Raw genomic sequence first — 14,598 nt, 5'->3', positions numbered from 1 at the left:
TGTCCCTTTATCCTTTTTGATGAGAACAAAACCAGTGGGGTTACGAAATGTACAAGTTGTCTAAATACAATGCAGTCAAATAAATGGTTACGTTGTTTATCTATTTCCTTTTCAACGGGAATGTTCTAATGGTTGTTTTGCTTTGTCTGCAATATACAAATACACACTTGCTCAAGGCTCAAGGCCAGGCTGGATGGGACTTGGAGCATCCTGGGCCAGTGGAAGGTGCCCCTGCCCATGGCAGGGGGTGGTCCTGAAGGTCACTTCCAACCCAAACCATTCTGGGATCTTCTGACGGAGAAATGGTGGGAACATTTTCACAAGAGCAAACAGTCTATCATGACTTGATTTAAAAATTGCCATGCCTGTGTTGGGAGCATCCTGAACATCATTTGTCTGAACAGTGTCACAGCTGAACTGAAATGGGTCCTTTTTTTTGTGGGTGTTAAGTCATGACTAACACAGACACTCTGGATTTTCCTGGGAGGTAAGGAGGGGGGTTTGGTATTTTGTTTTAAGTAAGCAAGAATTGGGAACTGCTTGCAGTCTTTGCAATGCTGAGGACTCTCTTTGAAGTATACAGGGGAGTCCTGTATGTACTTCGAAGAAATGTACTTTTAAAATCCTTTCAAAGTACTTTTCATGTATTTTGAGCTTTATTCCCTCTCCCATTATGTCCAGGCTCCTAAAACTCTGGGAAATTGCCAGCAGTTGTGGCTGTGTGCCTGTGTGTGGTGTGCAGGTGAATGAGGGCTGTAACCAACCTGCCAGGGACTGCTGCTCATCTGCCAGGAGCTCCAAGGCTTTTCTCCTTCCAGTCTTTTTAATGATTCCTTACAGCTTCCAGCACCTAAAGAGGGACTTTTTTACAAGGGCATGGAGTGACACGACAAGGGGAATGGCTTCAAACTGACAGAGGGTGGATTTAGATTGGAGATGAGGAAGAAATTCCTGACTCTGAGGGTGGGGAGGCCCTGGCACAGGGTGCCCAGAGAAGCTGTGGCTGCCCCTGGATCCCTCAAAGTGTTCCAGGCTATGTTGGATGGGGCTTGGAGCAACCTGGGATAGTGGAAGGTGTCCCTGCCCATGGCAAAGGGTTGGAAAGAGATGATCCCTTCCAACCCAAACCATTCCATGATTGTTATTTTAATGAATGATTCTCCAGCTGTTTAGCCCTTGCAGGTGGCTGGAGTATGTAACCTCCAGGTAGGAGAACACAGATTTAAATTCCAGCTCTGCATCCACCGCAAGTTCCGTCCTGGATTTAAGAAATTATCTAGCACAATCAAAACTGAACCCTGAGAGCACCAGCAAAAGATGTCCTAAACAGCTTCTTAACTTTTCTGAGAGGTGTTTTTCCTATTTGCTGCACAGCTATTGACTTGATTTGGAGCATTTTCTTTTAAAAAAAAAAGAAAGCAAAAGCAAGACGGGAAAATTACTTTCTGCTGAAGTGAATGCTTCTCTCTGGGTGCCGAAGACTGAAGGAAGGTGACAAAGAGGATGTAGTGGCTAAAGATTGAATACAGGAGCTTAATAATAACTAGTTCCTACTTTTTATCTGTAACAAAATGCCACCTGCTGCTCCCTTTTTTTTGTAAAATACCAGTTTAGAAGAAGGTTGAAAAAGTAGGTGACTGAGCGGCTTTGCTAAAGTAAGATTTATGCAAAGCTGAAGTTATTATTATTATTATTGTTAATAATAATATTAATAATATAGACTTGTAGTATAACCTGAGTTGGAAGGGACCCATAAAGATCATAGTTGCCCAGCTCCTGGAAAAGATTATTATATTAATTTTTTTTTATTTATATTATATTAGCCGTGCATTCCCCTTTCAGACAGTACCCTGAGAATCCCTGCCCAGTCCACGTGAACACACTCTTTTCCATGAGTAATTTAGAGCACACAGTTAATTGAATACTCTCGTGTTGCCACGGCTCCCTCCCGAGGGATGGGAAAGGCTCTTCGTCTAAATCAAAATTAGTCTTTAATATCAGCAAGAACAAACAAAGGAGCCCTCAGAGTTGGATGCATTTGATGAAAGGGGTTGATGTGTCACTTCTGAATTGGGCCAAGCATGTTCCAACCCCATTGACTCCGAGCAGGAGGCTTTGCTGGAGGAGGTAATTATGTAAAGAAGAAAACCAGCTGCTCTTCAGACAAATTAAGGATGTCCTTCTCCCTCATCTCCCCTCTCCATGCTGATCTGGGAGTCCTGCAGCTCTCCAGGAATGAAAAGCAGTTTCAGGTTCAGCCCTAATGAAGGGCTTGAACCATCCGTGGCTCCTGCTGCTGGTCAGTGATAAAATTCACCAGAAAATGGGAATTTTAAAATTTTTTTCTTTTTTTTCTTTTTTTTTTTTTTTTTTTTCTATTCCACCCGTTTTTTTACTCAGGTGACTTGATCCAAAAGCCTTTTGGTGTCCTTAGGTCCGAAGTCACTCCTGTGGCTGGCACAGCGCTGCGTTTCTTGCAGCAATAAATTGAACTTGTTAGGGATGAGTGAGCTGGGCTGCCTGAAAACGTAAACAGCCCCAGAAAGTAAATAAATTGGGAAGTGGTTCAAGCCACTAATGGCAGTCGGAGCCTTTGCCTGCAAATAGCAGAGATTTTTATCTCACCGTCTGAAAGTGACATTCAAAGAATTGCTCTCTTGGGACTGAAAAAGTAGTTCTTCATTACAGGAAAGAGGCCTGAATGTGATTAAAAAGCAAAAGTGTTCTCCTTGGCTGATTTTTTTTTTGTTTTATTTTTGTTTTTGCTTTTTTTTTTTGCTTGTTTGTTTGCTTGTTTTATTGAAGGGAAATTGAAAATCTGATGATCTCCAGGCTGTCAGTGAAGCAGAGATTACTGCAATGGCTCCATTTATAAACTGACAAATGGTATATGGAGCAGACATTTACAGAGGTGCTGCCTTGCATTGGGCTCTATAATCTCAGTATTCTCAGCCCTCCGTAATGTGTCAAAATAGGCCAAAAATTTATTGAATTTATTGAAATGTCAGACTTCAGTGCTCTGGCTCTGTCTGTGTGGAAATAACTTTTGTATCTCTCCAACAGGAATTTTGTAGTTCTCTGTGAGATTGTTTTGCAGTTTACTGTGTGTTCTTGGAAAGTCCTTTGGAAGAAGTGCTCTCGGAAAACTTTCAGTCTCAAAATCCCAGGAACATTTTGAACCTACAGAAAGAGCCCTTTTTTTCTCACAGATCGAGCCAGTGACTTCTCCTGTTTTTTCCTCACCAGCTGAAGTGCTTAATCCAAGCGTGGAAATAAAAATCAAATTCCGGAAAAACATTTTTAAAATATCTTCTTAATGATCTTTTGCCGGCTTCATCCCTCTTCCCCTCCTGCTTGAGCTCTGCAAACTTTTAGTTTCAAGCTGTTCTAACACTCCAAGGACAGATTACTGTGGGTGAGTTTTCCTTGGTAAATAGTTTCCTGGGGGATTTAGATTCCTTTAAACTGCAAATTTCTGCTCCTTGAAATGCAAAGATAATTTTCTTTTGGTTGTATCCAGATCCAAAACTCCTTTCTGTCAGTGTGTGTTGGATGCATTGTCAGTCAGCATCGGGCAAACTGGCTCAGGACAGGTTGGGGAGGAGCTGCAGCCCTCGGAGGAAGAAGGGGAAACTGAGGCAGGAGAGGCTGGGTTTGCTGGAATCCTTTGGATTCATTAATTCTGGAAATCAGAACTGCTGCTTCTTCAGAAGCAAGTGCTGTCATCATGCCTTGGAGTACATGGATTGTCCAAACCTCATAGGGATGGGAGGCTTGGGGTGTGCTGGAGGGGTATCCTTAGGAAATCTGCTCATCCTCTATGCTTTTCTTCCCTCTGAGCAAACAAGACTGGCCTGAGCAAGCATTATCCTGCTTAAAACACTGGATCACATGGCAGGGGAAAGGCACAAAAAAGGGCAAAGCAGGGATTTGGTTTGGGAGTTACCATTTGTCAGGATTTGGTTGTTTCAGGAGCCTGATCTCATGGACTTGAGCCAAAGCAGTTTTTGCTGGGGACTTTCTGCAGCCATGGGGACTAATCCTTAAAGCTGGTCCTGACACAGGACAGGGCCTCTGACTCCTGTGACTCAGATGAGGCTCGAGGCTTAGACCGCCTCGCTTCACCAAACAGAAACTGAATTTTTCCTTAAAATTAGGACTTGAGGGGGAAATGGTGAACCACAGTAGGTTACAGCTGACAAAACAGTAATAAAGCAAACCAACTCCTGAAACAGCAGCTACACCAGAAGCTGTCTCAGCTGGGGCAGCTCTCTGAAACCTCTCTGGAATGAGGCAGTAGTTTTAACTGGCACTTCTAAATCCCTGCTGCCCATCCTGGTTGTTACCCTGCCTTGGGACACAGCTCTTTTCTCCAGCAGTGAGCAGAATGACCCCCTGCCCATGAAACTACAGCCACAGTCATATCCCCATGTATCCTGGACATTTCCCACATTTCTGCTTGTTTACCAGCCAGAGTTTCACCCCTTTGCCTTGCAGACAGTGAAGGCATTGATGGGGTTGGCTGTGAACATGTGGATGCAGGGCTGGGGGCTTTGACTCCTGGTCTCATCTCCCAGGTCTCAAGAGACAGAACAAGAGGAAATGGCCTCAAGTTGTGCCGGGGGAGGTTTGGATAGGATACAGGTGAAAAGTTTCTTCACTGAAAATACTGTCAGGCTCAGGGAAGTGATGCAGTCACCATCCCTGGGGAGATTTCAAAGCCATGTGGATGTGGCACTTGGGGACATGGGTTTGTGGTGGCCTTGGCAGTGGTAGGGGAATGGGGAACATAATTCTCCACATTGTTGCCTGAATACATGGTATTCACTCAAAAATCTCAAGATACACACCCCATACAAAGGATTTGTCTTTTCAAGAGAAACATTTCATCCAGAGCAGCCACTTTTCACTCCATGTGACCACCTGAGCACCTTTGGAAGTCAAAAATTACAGCGAGACCTTTCTCCTTCTGAAACATTCTGTAAAGCTTCCAGCTGCTTTTCCAGTCCTCTGGCTCCTACAGCTGTGCCCCACAGTGCTCTTTATGTGGTTCAACAAGTATTACCAGGCTGCTTCCTGAAGATCTGGAGTATCTGCATCGCATCTGGATTCTGCCGGGAGCCTGCTCCACCACTGCCTGGGCGATCCCACTCGTCTGTGCTGGGTGAATAATCTGCAGCAGCAGCAGCAGCAGCTCGGGCTTGCTGATAAGAGCTTTACATAGAAATAAGGCAAGAGAAGTTTGGGATGCACAGGTCTAATCTCTCCACTTGGTTTTTAATAGGAAATATGGAGGGGAAGCAGGGAGGCAAGGCTGTGCTGGTGGGTGAAGCAGTGCCACAGGTTAGAGGGCACAGATCTCCCATATTTTTATGTGCTTTACACACTTGGGGCAAACAAAGCCTGGTGAAACAGATTCTTCCTTGATAGTAAGTGCCTCAAATAGGGCGGGACAACATAGGTGTGGAGAAAAGGGGTAAGGCTTGGGGAGGGATAGGAGGAGAGGAAAGTGCCAGGGGTGGGAAATCAGAGGTGTGGAGCTGGTGAATTGTCCCCAGTGTCTCCCGCATGCATGGAGATGGGCACTCCGAGGGGCTGGGAGGGGGATTTCACAGGTTATTTAGGACTGAAAAGCATGGCAACAACGTGATGCCTCCTGCAGAGGGATCAGGAGGGTCTGCTCTGAAAGGGCAGCACCTCTTTCAGCTGAGGAGTTCTGTGTGGCCAGGAGGAGATACCTGAACAGCTTGAGAGGTGGTGAAAAAAAATGAACTCCTGGTGCAGAATGGGCTACCAGAGCCTACAGAAAGATAGAAACAGGGTGGAAGAGCAGCCCTGTCTGCAGCCAGGTGTGTGCCCTCCTCTGAGGAGATTGGGTCCCTCAGCAAAAACATTCATCTGGTGCTTTATTTCTGCCAGGGTGATACACTGAGCCAGCTCCCAGAAAGGTTCAGCTAATAGAGGAAAAGTTGGGAACGAGGACAGGGAGAGGAGGACCCTGGTATTTTGGCTGTGAGAGCAGCTCAGCCACCGTAAGTGACCTCTTCCAGCTTCCAGCTGAACGCTGGCAGCGCTGGCCCCCCTCCCTGTGTGTTCCCCCATGGAGCAGCTTCCAACTCAGTTATAAAATAACCCAGATTGAACCCTGCTCTTGTGTCCATCTCTCCCCCAGGAGCACAATCACCTGCCCTTCAGCCTCTGCCTTTCCAGCCCCCTCTGATTAATTTTTCTCCCTCCAGGCTGTTGTGCCAGTGAGGGCTCTCCCAGAGGGGCAGGGAAGTAGAGGGACTCCTCCAGAAGTTGATCCCAACTTCTCTGTCCACCACACCCCTGACATGCATGTGGCCAAGGAAAGATCTTCTCCTCATCCAGGAATGCTCAGCAGAGAGCTGAGCCTCCACTGGGATGGTGGATAAGCAGGCAGATAAATGTTTTCATGTTTAAGAGCAGTGAATTAATCACATCTGCCAAATCCGTCTTGGTAAACAAGCTTAAGCTTTACCTGGGAAACCTGAAATGATAAATCCTACTTTTCCATTTGGAAACTCCCTTGTTTTCTTTCAGTTAAGCTTTCTATGTCCTTTTTTGGGTTATTGTCTGCTTCTGGCCAGGCACTGAGAGGAGAACAAACAATGAAAATTTGTGCAAAATCCTTTTCTCTGGAGGCCAGAGGTGTGGGCTGCATCCCTCTGAGCCACCTATGTCCACTCTGAAGGACATCAGGGAGATGGATGCTCAGGGATCCCTCAGAGCTTTCACCATGGCCACAGCTTTACCTCATCAGCTTCATCCTGAAACTGAGCCACGTACTTCTCTGACAAAACACTGTGGGGAGAGATGCACCGGCTGTAAGGGACCAAGAGGCTCCAATCCCTACACCCTTAGGGAAAGTTTCACTGCAACACGAGGTGTGGCAAGTTAGGGACTTGGTCAGGGCTGATAACGTCCTCTCAGGGGATGGGAAGAAACCCCAGGCTGTTCTCTCAAACCAAGCTCTGCTCTCCCCATCTCCCAGCACATTTAACCCCAGATCTCTCTCTGGGATGAAAGGCTGGGTTTCATGTCAGCGGGTTTTAATTGCGTGGGGAATGTGCTGCTTCTCCAGGTGTTGGGTTACTGCCTGTCCTCTAAAAGCAGGGACATTTCCTCAAGGTCAGGGGCTTCGTGTGCATTTATTGGGTCACCAAAGTAACTCCTTCCTTCTCCTGGCAGCGGGAAGGTGGTGGTGCTTTCTGTGCTGCGAGAAAAACCATCAGCAGAAAACCTGAGCTGATGTTGTTCACATGTTTGGGGGGGGGGGGGGGGGTGTGTTTCGGTTTTTTTCTCTCTGAGGTCTTTCTTTGTCCTTTTTTTTTTTTCTTTTTCTTTGTTTTTTTTTTTTCTTTTCTTTTTTCTTTTAAATCATCTTTCTTGGGCCCTTTGAAATGTGCCTAGCGGATGATTAATTGCAGGAAGCATCCAGCCTCCGGGCGTGATTTGCGTGTTAATCAGTGAAATCAGCACCGCTGAATCCTGTTACACCTGGACATCAAAGCAGGCCATTAGGGAAGGGGTGGAAGATGATAGCCACGGGCCTGGGAGCCGGGGGTGGCTGCGGGCAGCCCCGCACGACAGGCAGCCCCGCGGGGAAGGCTCCAGTTTACACCTGACTCATCGCTGTGGTCCGTCGGGGGAATCTGCACACGGCTGCCAAAATCTGACACCGAAGGGAGGTGACTTCAGGGAAAACGTTGCCCTAAAAGCATTTCATTATTTCTCTCCTGACAGAAGGTGTCTGATGGGAAGTGCTTTGGGACGCTGAGCCAGGTTTGACGGTGCCCTCACAGATTCCGCGAAACCTTCGTGTCAGAAGAGCCACACCTTCAAAAGCAGCCCTCGGTGACCTTCATTCCCTTGAACCCCACAGGCAAAGGAACACAGAATTGTTTGGGTTGAAAGGGACATTAAAGATCATCTCATTCCAAACTCCTGCCATGGGGACACCTCCCACTATCCCAGGTTGCTCCAAGCCCCATCCAACCTGGCCTTGGACACTTCCAGGGATCCAGGGGCAGCCACAGGTTCACTGGGCAACCTGTGCCAGGGCCTCACCACCCTCACAGGGAACAATTCCTTCCCAATACCCCATCCATCCCTGCCCTCTGGCAGTGGGAAGCCATTCCCTGTGTCCTGTCCCTCCATCCCTTGTCCCCAGTCCCTCTCCAGCTCTCCTGGAGCCCCTTTAGGCCCTGGCAGGGGCTCTGAGCTCTCCCTGGAGCCTTCTCCTTTCCAGGTGAACACCCCCAGCTCTCCCAGCCCGGCTCCAGAGCAGAGGGGCTCCAGTGACTTCACTCTACACAACAAATAGGAAAGGTGGCCACAGGCAGGTGTTATTTTCCTGGAGCTGGACACATCTGGGCTAAGAGGAGAGATTTTTCTGTGGAGGTTTTTGTTCTCACAGATTCACTCCCTGCTCCAGATCTCAGTGCCCCTCTCCAATTCCTGGTATGAGCACAAAGCCAGGTCTCATTGTGCTTAACTAGAACATCAGGTACAGAATCCAACTACTCAAAAGCCGGGAAATGAAGAGGTAAGGACTCGCTCATTTTAACTATTTCCACAGCCATGTAACCACTTACATGACTTTTCTTGCTGAGGGAAAGAAAAGCCTTTTCCCTCTCTGCAGCTGCCTAATTCCAACTCAGATATTTATCTGTATTTTTGCTAGGGTTTTAAAAAACTTTTTAGTGTTTCGTAATTATTTTTTTCCTTCTTACACAGATGAAGACTGGACTCCTGTAATTTAAACACCTGGATCAGAAAACTCATCAGTGCATTGCATTCAAAGAGGAAAAAAATTAGGGCTAACCTTGTATTATGTGCAGCTTAATATCTGTGTTCCCATGGTAGGAGAAGATTCCAGGGATGGGGCAGCCACAGCTTCTCTGGGCAGCCTGTGCCAGGGCCTCCCCACCCTCACAGAGAAGAATTTCTTCTTAACATCCCATCTGAACCTGCCCTATGTCAATTTAAAGCCATTTCCCCTTGTCCTGCCCCTCCAGACCCTTGTCAAAAGTTCCCCCTCACTCTTCTTGGGGCCCCTTTAGGTTACAGAAGGTGCTTTAGCCCAACTGAGGATTCACTCCCAGATTTTTTTCTGTCAGTTTGCTGAGAGGGAGGAAGATCTCAAATTTTAAACACCAAAGATTGGGATCTCAGACCGGGGCACTTGCCATGTGATGGGAGAAAGGAAGAAAACAGGGCAGAGCTGGGAAAGTAAGTCAGAACAGTGACCATCAGCTGCTGAGGCAAAAGTTGGCACTGACTCCAGCCCCTACACCCTGATTTTTGTCCCAGCTGGCTGTCCAAGACTCCAGCACCAACAGGACTTTAACTCCCCACCACACCCTTTCTCTAGGAGATGGATAATTTTGTTTATGCCTGAAGCCACCACTGGATATAAATGAGGCTTAGCCAGGCTGGAGGTGATTTCTTCTCGCAGGAACAAGTGACAGGACAAGAGGAAATCACCTCAAGCTGCACCAGGGGAGGTTCAATAGGAGCATATAAGGACAAATTGAAATGAAAGTTGAAAGCAAAGGTTGCTGCAGAGAGAAGGCCTTCTCTTTTTTTTTTTTTCTTTTTTTCTTTTCTTTTATCCTGCTCTAGCTTTAGCATGGTATTTTCTGCCACATTTTGCTGATTACTTTTAGTAGGATCTTGCCAGATCATTGTTACAAATCATCTTCACATAAATATCAGCAATAACTTGTTGTGGCTGAAAAGTGGGATTTCAATAAATGGAAACCAGAGAAAAATCCCAAACCAAACTAAAACTCTGCTCTTAATCTTGGTGGCTTTCTGTTTATTTGTTTTTTAAGAGTGAGAGATTCTCAGGGAAAAGCAGAATTTCTAAAGTATTTCTTTCTAAAAAATTTCTTTGCAAAGACCTACAGACACATTTTGCAGAAAATTGTCTTATTTAATCAATCCCCATCCCAGGGCAGCAGCAACGGCCTCACAGTCCCTGTGTAGTGCAATGTAGCCAAATGAAGCTTCAGAAGCTTTTTCCTAAGAAGAAAACTGGAAAAAAAAAAAAAATCAGCTCCAGCAACTCTCAAAGGCATCTTTGTGTGGCAAAAAGCTGTATTTTTAGGTCAACTTGGCTAAACTGAATGAGGTGGTTTGTGTGCTAAGTAGAAGTAATGCCTGGTTTTTAAGCTCAGCCTGAATTTGTGGAAGTCCTAAGCCGTGCTGGTTGTTTTGGGTGCTGTTTGGAACTGGGATCAAGTGGCCACCAGTGAGAGACCACTGCTTGGCCCTCAGTATTTAATTAGAAGTGAGTGTCTGCAAGGGGTGACTGCAAAACTGCTCCTTTGTGTCCCTCTTTTCTCATGGAACCGTGGTTATTTAACATTTTAATAGAGTAAAATTAACAATTTTGGATGTTACATCATGGCCGCATGGACCAGCAGTTAATGCCAGGGTGGGTATCAGTTGTGTGTCAGGAGACCAGGGAATTTTGGGGGTGGATCAGGAACACAGAGCAGGGTTTGCTCTGCCCCATCCTCAAGGGGGAGCGTCAGCATTGATGGGAGTGAACAAAATGCATGGAGCAAAGGGTGGGAGAAGCCCTGGGCAGATGGAGGATCGCCAGATTTACACCTCCCCAGGACTGACACAGGTGTTTCCTCTGGGGACACTTTGTAAAGGCTCATGTCACAGAATCCCAGAATGGACCCTAAAGACCATCTTTAATTCCAACCCCCTCCCACTAAACCAGGTTGCTCCAAGCCCCATCCAACTGAGGCAGGGAATTTAGGGGAAGAGGAAAGGGGAAAAAATAGATGAACTGAGGCAAGATAGAAGGGGAAGAAAGCAAGGCTTGGTTTTTCCAGCAGGAAGAGTGATTTCTCACATGTTCCTCTTCTCTGGAATGATGAAACAAGGTGCTCAAAGGCTGAGACAAAGAGGGAATTACAGCCAGGACCAAACAATATATTGAGCCTAAGGACTTGTAGCTGTGTCAGTGGGGGGTTAGGTTGGATATTGGGAAAAAGTTCTTCCCCCAGAGGGTGCTGGGCACTGCCCAGGCTCCCCAGGGAATAGTCACAGCCCCAAAGCTGCCAGAGCTCCAGGAGTGCTCGTACAATGCTCCCAGGGACAAGGTGGGATTGTTGGGGTGCCTGTGCAGGGCCAGGAGTTGGATGTGATGATGCTTGTGAGTCCCTTCCGGCCCAGGATGCCACAAGATTCTGTGGGATAAGTGTTGCTCTCCTGACAGTGCTCCAAGAGCGCCGTTCACTCCTGGTTTTATTTTCGTGTCCCTCAGCCAGAGCCAGGGCAGGACTGAGCCTTCCTGCAGGAATTCGCTGTTCCCACAACGTGTCAGTAGGTGGCAAAAAGCTACAACCCTTGTGCTAAGCAGGGAAGAAACGTTTTTCCTACCTCTTTCAAGAGCCGGGGGGTCTGTGGGCAGCCCTGTGGAATCAGTGGAGATGGATTTTGTTCCCATTGGGACAGAGATCCCTGCACCTGCACTGCTGCGAGGGAGAGGCATCTCAGAATGCAGCACCAGGAACAGGTGAAGAGGCTCAGAGACAAACAGGAGCTGCCTCCTTCCTCTAAATTCATCAGAGGACCCTTGTGCCATTGCTTGACCTGGCTCAGGAATTATTTAAAGACAACTAGAAACTGTGAGGACGTGGGAAAGCAGCAGGTTTGGGGCTGCGCTGCCGCAGAGCAGTCTGAGGATACCTGGTGAGGCAAACAAGAACCTGCCACGCCTGGTATTTTTTTCAAGCTGGTGATAAGACTTTAATCTTCGTGTACAGCCTGAAACGGAGCTGCTCAAGTCGCTGTTCTTGGGGGCTTTTCTCTGCAGCTTTGTGTAAGCAGATTGAAGCAATCCCAGCCGCCTGTCACACACCTTCCAGGGAGGCAGGGCAGATAAAGGGTTTTATAAGGTTGCTGGGTGTACCCCTGTGGCTCAGATGATGGGGTTTTCCCTGCTTTTGGATGCCTCTGTGCGTCGGGGAAGGAGGATGTTGTATGATGCTGAAGACTCGCATTCCTGAGGAGGTCAAGTGCTCTGAGCACCAGGTGGGACTGAGCCCAGGGAGATTAGAAAATCCCATTAATCCAGACTAGGCAGTAAGATCCAGTTACAGTGTGGCTTTGTTCAGCTTTATTTACCTAACACCTCTCTTTGCAAAGTGTAATTAATTTTTTTTTTCTCAAGAACGGTACCAGAGGTGTTACAGCAAGCCCGGCTCATTTTTTGAATACAGAAGCACTGTTCATTGACATTTCCTCTGATAAATTGTACATTTAATTGCTAATGATTGTGCCAGGCTGGTGCTAACTTCAGGCTGAGCATGATCATCAAAATTATCATTTTGATTTAACATTTCAGCAAAACCAGCTCAGCTAATCCTGAGCTGGAAGAACTTGGTTTGCTCCGGCCATGTTTGTACCAACAAAAACATCCTATAACCTTTTCCCTGGGGAGATCGAATGTCCTTTGGGGCAGGGATCTATCTGACCTACATCTCCTGGGCTATACCATTTGCTGCTATCCATACCCACATCATTAACTGTAGAATCTCCGTTCTTTGCTGTTTTGGTGAAGAATGATAAATCTGAATTCTCTGAAGGTGCTGAATCTGGGCTGAGCAGTTCCTGCCCCAGCACAGCTCCTGTGTGGAGATCAGCAGGAAAGGTCCACCCTTCCCTTAAAGCTTTGGGTAGTGTGGGATAACCACAGAAACACATTTTTAGCCCAGCGAGGCACAGGGTGCTGAGGGGGCTCTGCTAAACACAGACTCTGGTTTCTGTGGGGTGTGACTGGGTTGGATCTCTGTGTGCTCAGATATGGTGGGTGGCAAGTTGTGTCCTCTCTAGAGCTGGCCGCAATGGCTCAGCCTTCAAATGATTCCAGCTTTTGGAACTGGGAAATGAAAGCCTCTCTCCAAAGCCCCCATTGCTGAACACACATTGTGGGAGCTTGACTGGGGTTGTTTTTGTGTTTGTTTTTTTTTCCTCCCATCTTCTGCAGTTTATAGAAAAGTCTGTTTCACCTTTAGTAATGAAGAAAATATTTTCATTTCCAGCGTCTGGAAGGATGTTAGAAAACAGAGGATGAGATGCCACCTGCCTCTCTGCAGGTTGTGATGGTTTAATACAATCAAGAACAGCACAGTCAGACAGTCTTGAGCAGCAGAAGTATTTCATAGACTCACAGAATGGGTTGGAAGGGACCCTAAAGACCATCCAGTCCCTTCCATGGGCAGGGACACCTCCACTGTCCCAGACTGCTTCAAGCCCTGTCCAGCCTGGCCTTGGACACTTCCAGGGATCCAGGGGCAGGCACAGCTTCTCTGGGCATCCTGTGCCAGGGTCTCTCCACCCTCAGAGTCAGGAATTCTTCCCAATATCCCACCTCACACTGCTCTCTGGCAGTGGGAAGCCATTCCCTCTGTGATGGGAGTAAGTTTGCTGATTTTATCACTTCTGTAAGAGCAAATTTTGCACACTGTAGATTGATAAATTAATGCTCAGAGTCTTCTCTGCAGTCTCTGCTATGGATTGAGTGGTCCACAGACACTTATCCGTGGGCAGCACTCTTCCTCAAGGCTGGCAACACGATTATTGGAAAACTTATCAGCTCTGTCTGAGATAAATTGCATTTCCACCAATTATAGCTTAATTGTTGACAGATGGGAACACAGAAGGGAGATGTGTCACATCATTAAGAGAACAGGTGTATAGACAAGTGCCAGATTAATTGTTCCAGCCCATTAAATCATTGACCTTTTCAGCACACCCTCAACACTGAGTTTGAAGCTCTCACGATATTTGCGGCTCACACAGGATGACTGTGTTCATCACTAAAGTTCTTGAGGCATTTTTAAAACACAGGCTCCAGACATGGACTCATTAGCCATGAGCAGCTCTCCTTCTCATTAAAATGATTCCTCCTCTTCTTCCTTCCCTGTGCTGGGGTTTGTTTTTGTGTTTTTCTGGTGAAATCCCACATGGTGTGTGGGCTTTTTCCAAAGTGCAATTTTACCCACGGAGCATGTAGACATTCTGTAATGGGCCATACATTTAGGGATGTCAAAAGCAGGTGAAATCAGGACAGAGCAGCTCAGTCTGGGCATCTTGGCTGGAGGCTCCAGATTGATTTGGGGCTTTGACTGTGATTTCCAACTCCTGCTCTGCCTGGGATTTTCCATGAAGATAAATACTGGTGAAAGTGAGTCAGCTACGCGTGTCTCATTCCCTTAAATAAGTGTAAAAATGTGTCTCCTGCTCTTTTCCTGGCTGTGTAAATCAGGAATCTGAGGGTGCAGTGCAGACACATCACAACAGCTTTGTGGGAGGGAGCACAGGTTTGGGACAGTGATGCAGGACAAGCTTCATCTGTCCCCAGCTGCCCAAGCCCTGCTCATCCTGGGTAACTGAGAACTGACTCCAGACCTTGTTATTCTGGGAGTTCTGGCTTGAAAAACGAAAGGATCAGGTTTTCAGCTGAAAGTGGCTGGGATGATGATATTTTTTACATTTGGAGTCCCTGCCCTGCAGCAAGGAGCTGATCCAAAGATGTTTTGCCCCCTG

Source organism: Chamaea fasciata, unplaced genomic scaffold (genome assembly GCF_029207755.1).
Source record: "Chamaea fasciata isolate MVZ Bird 193981 ecotype frontalis unplaced genomic scaffold, bChaFas1.0.hap1 SCAF_7, whole genome shotgun sequence".
Classification (NCBI taxonomy): domain Eukaryota; kingdom Metazoa; phylum Chordata; class Aves; order Passeriformes; family Sylviidae; genus Chamaea; species Chamaea fasciata.
This window is presented reverse-complemented; position numbering follows the sequence as displayed.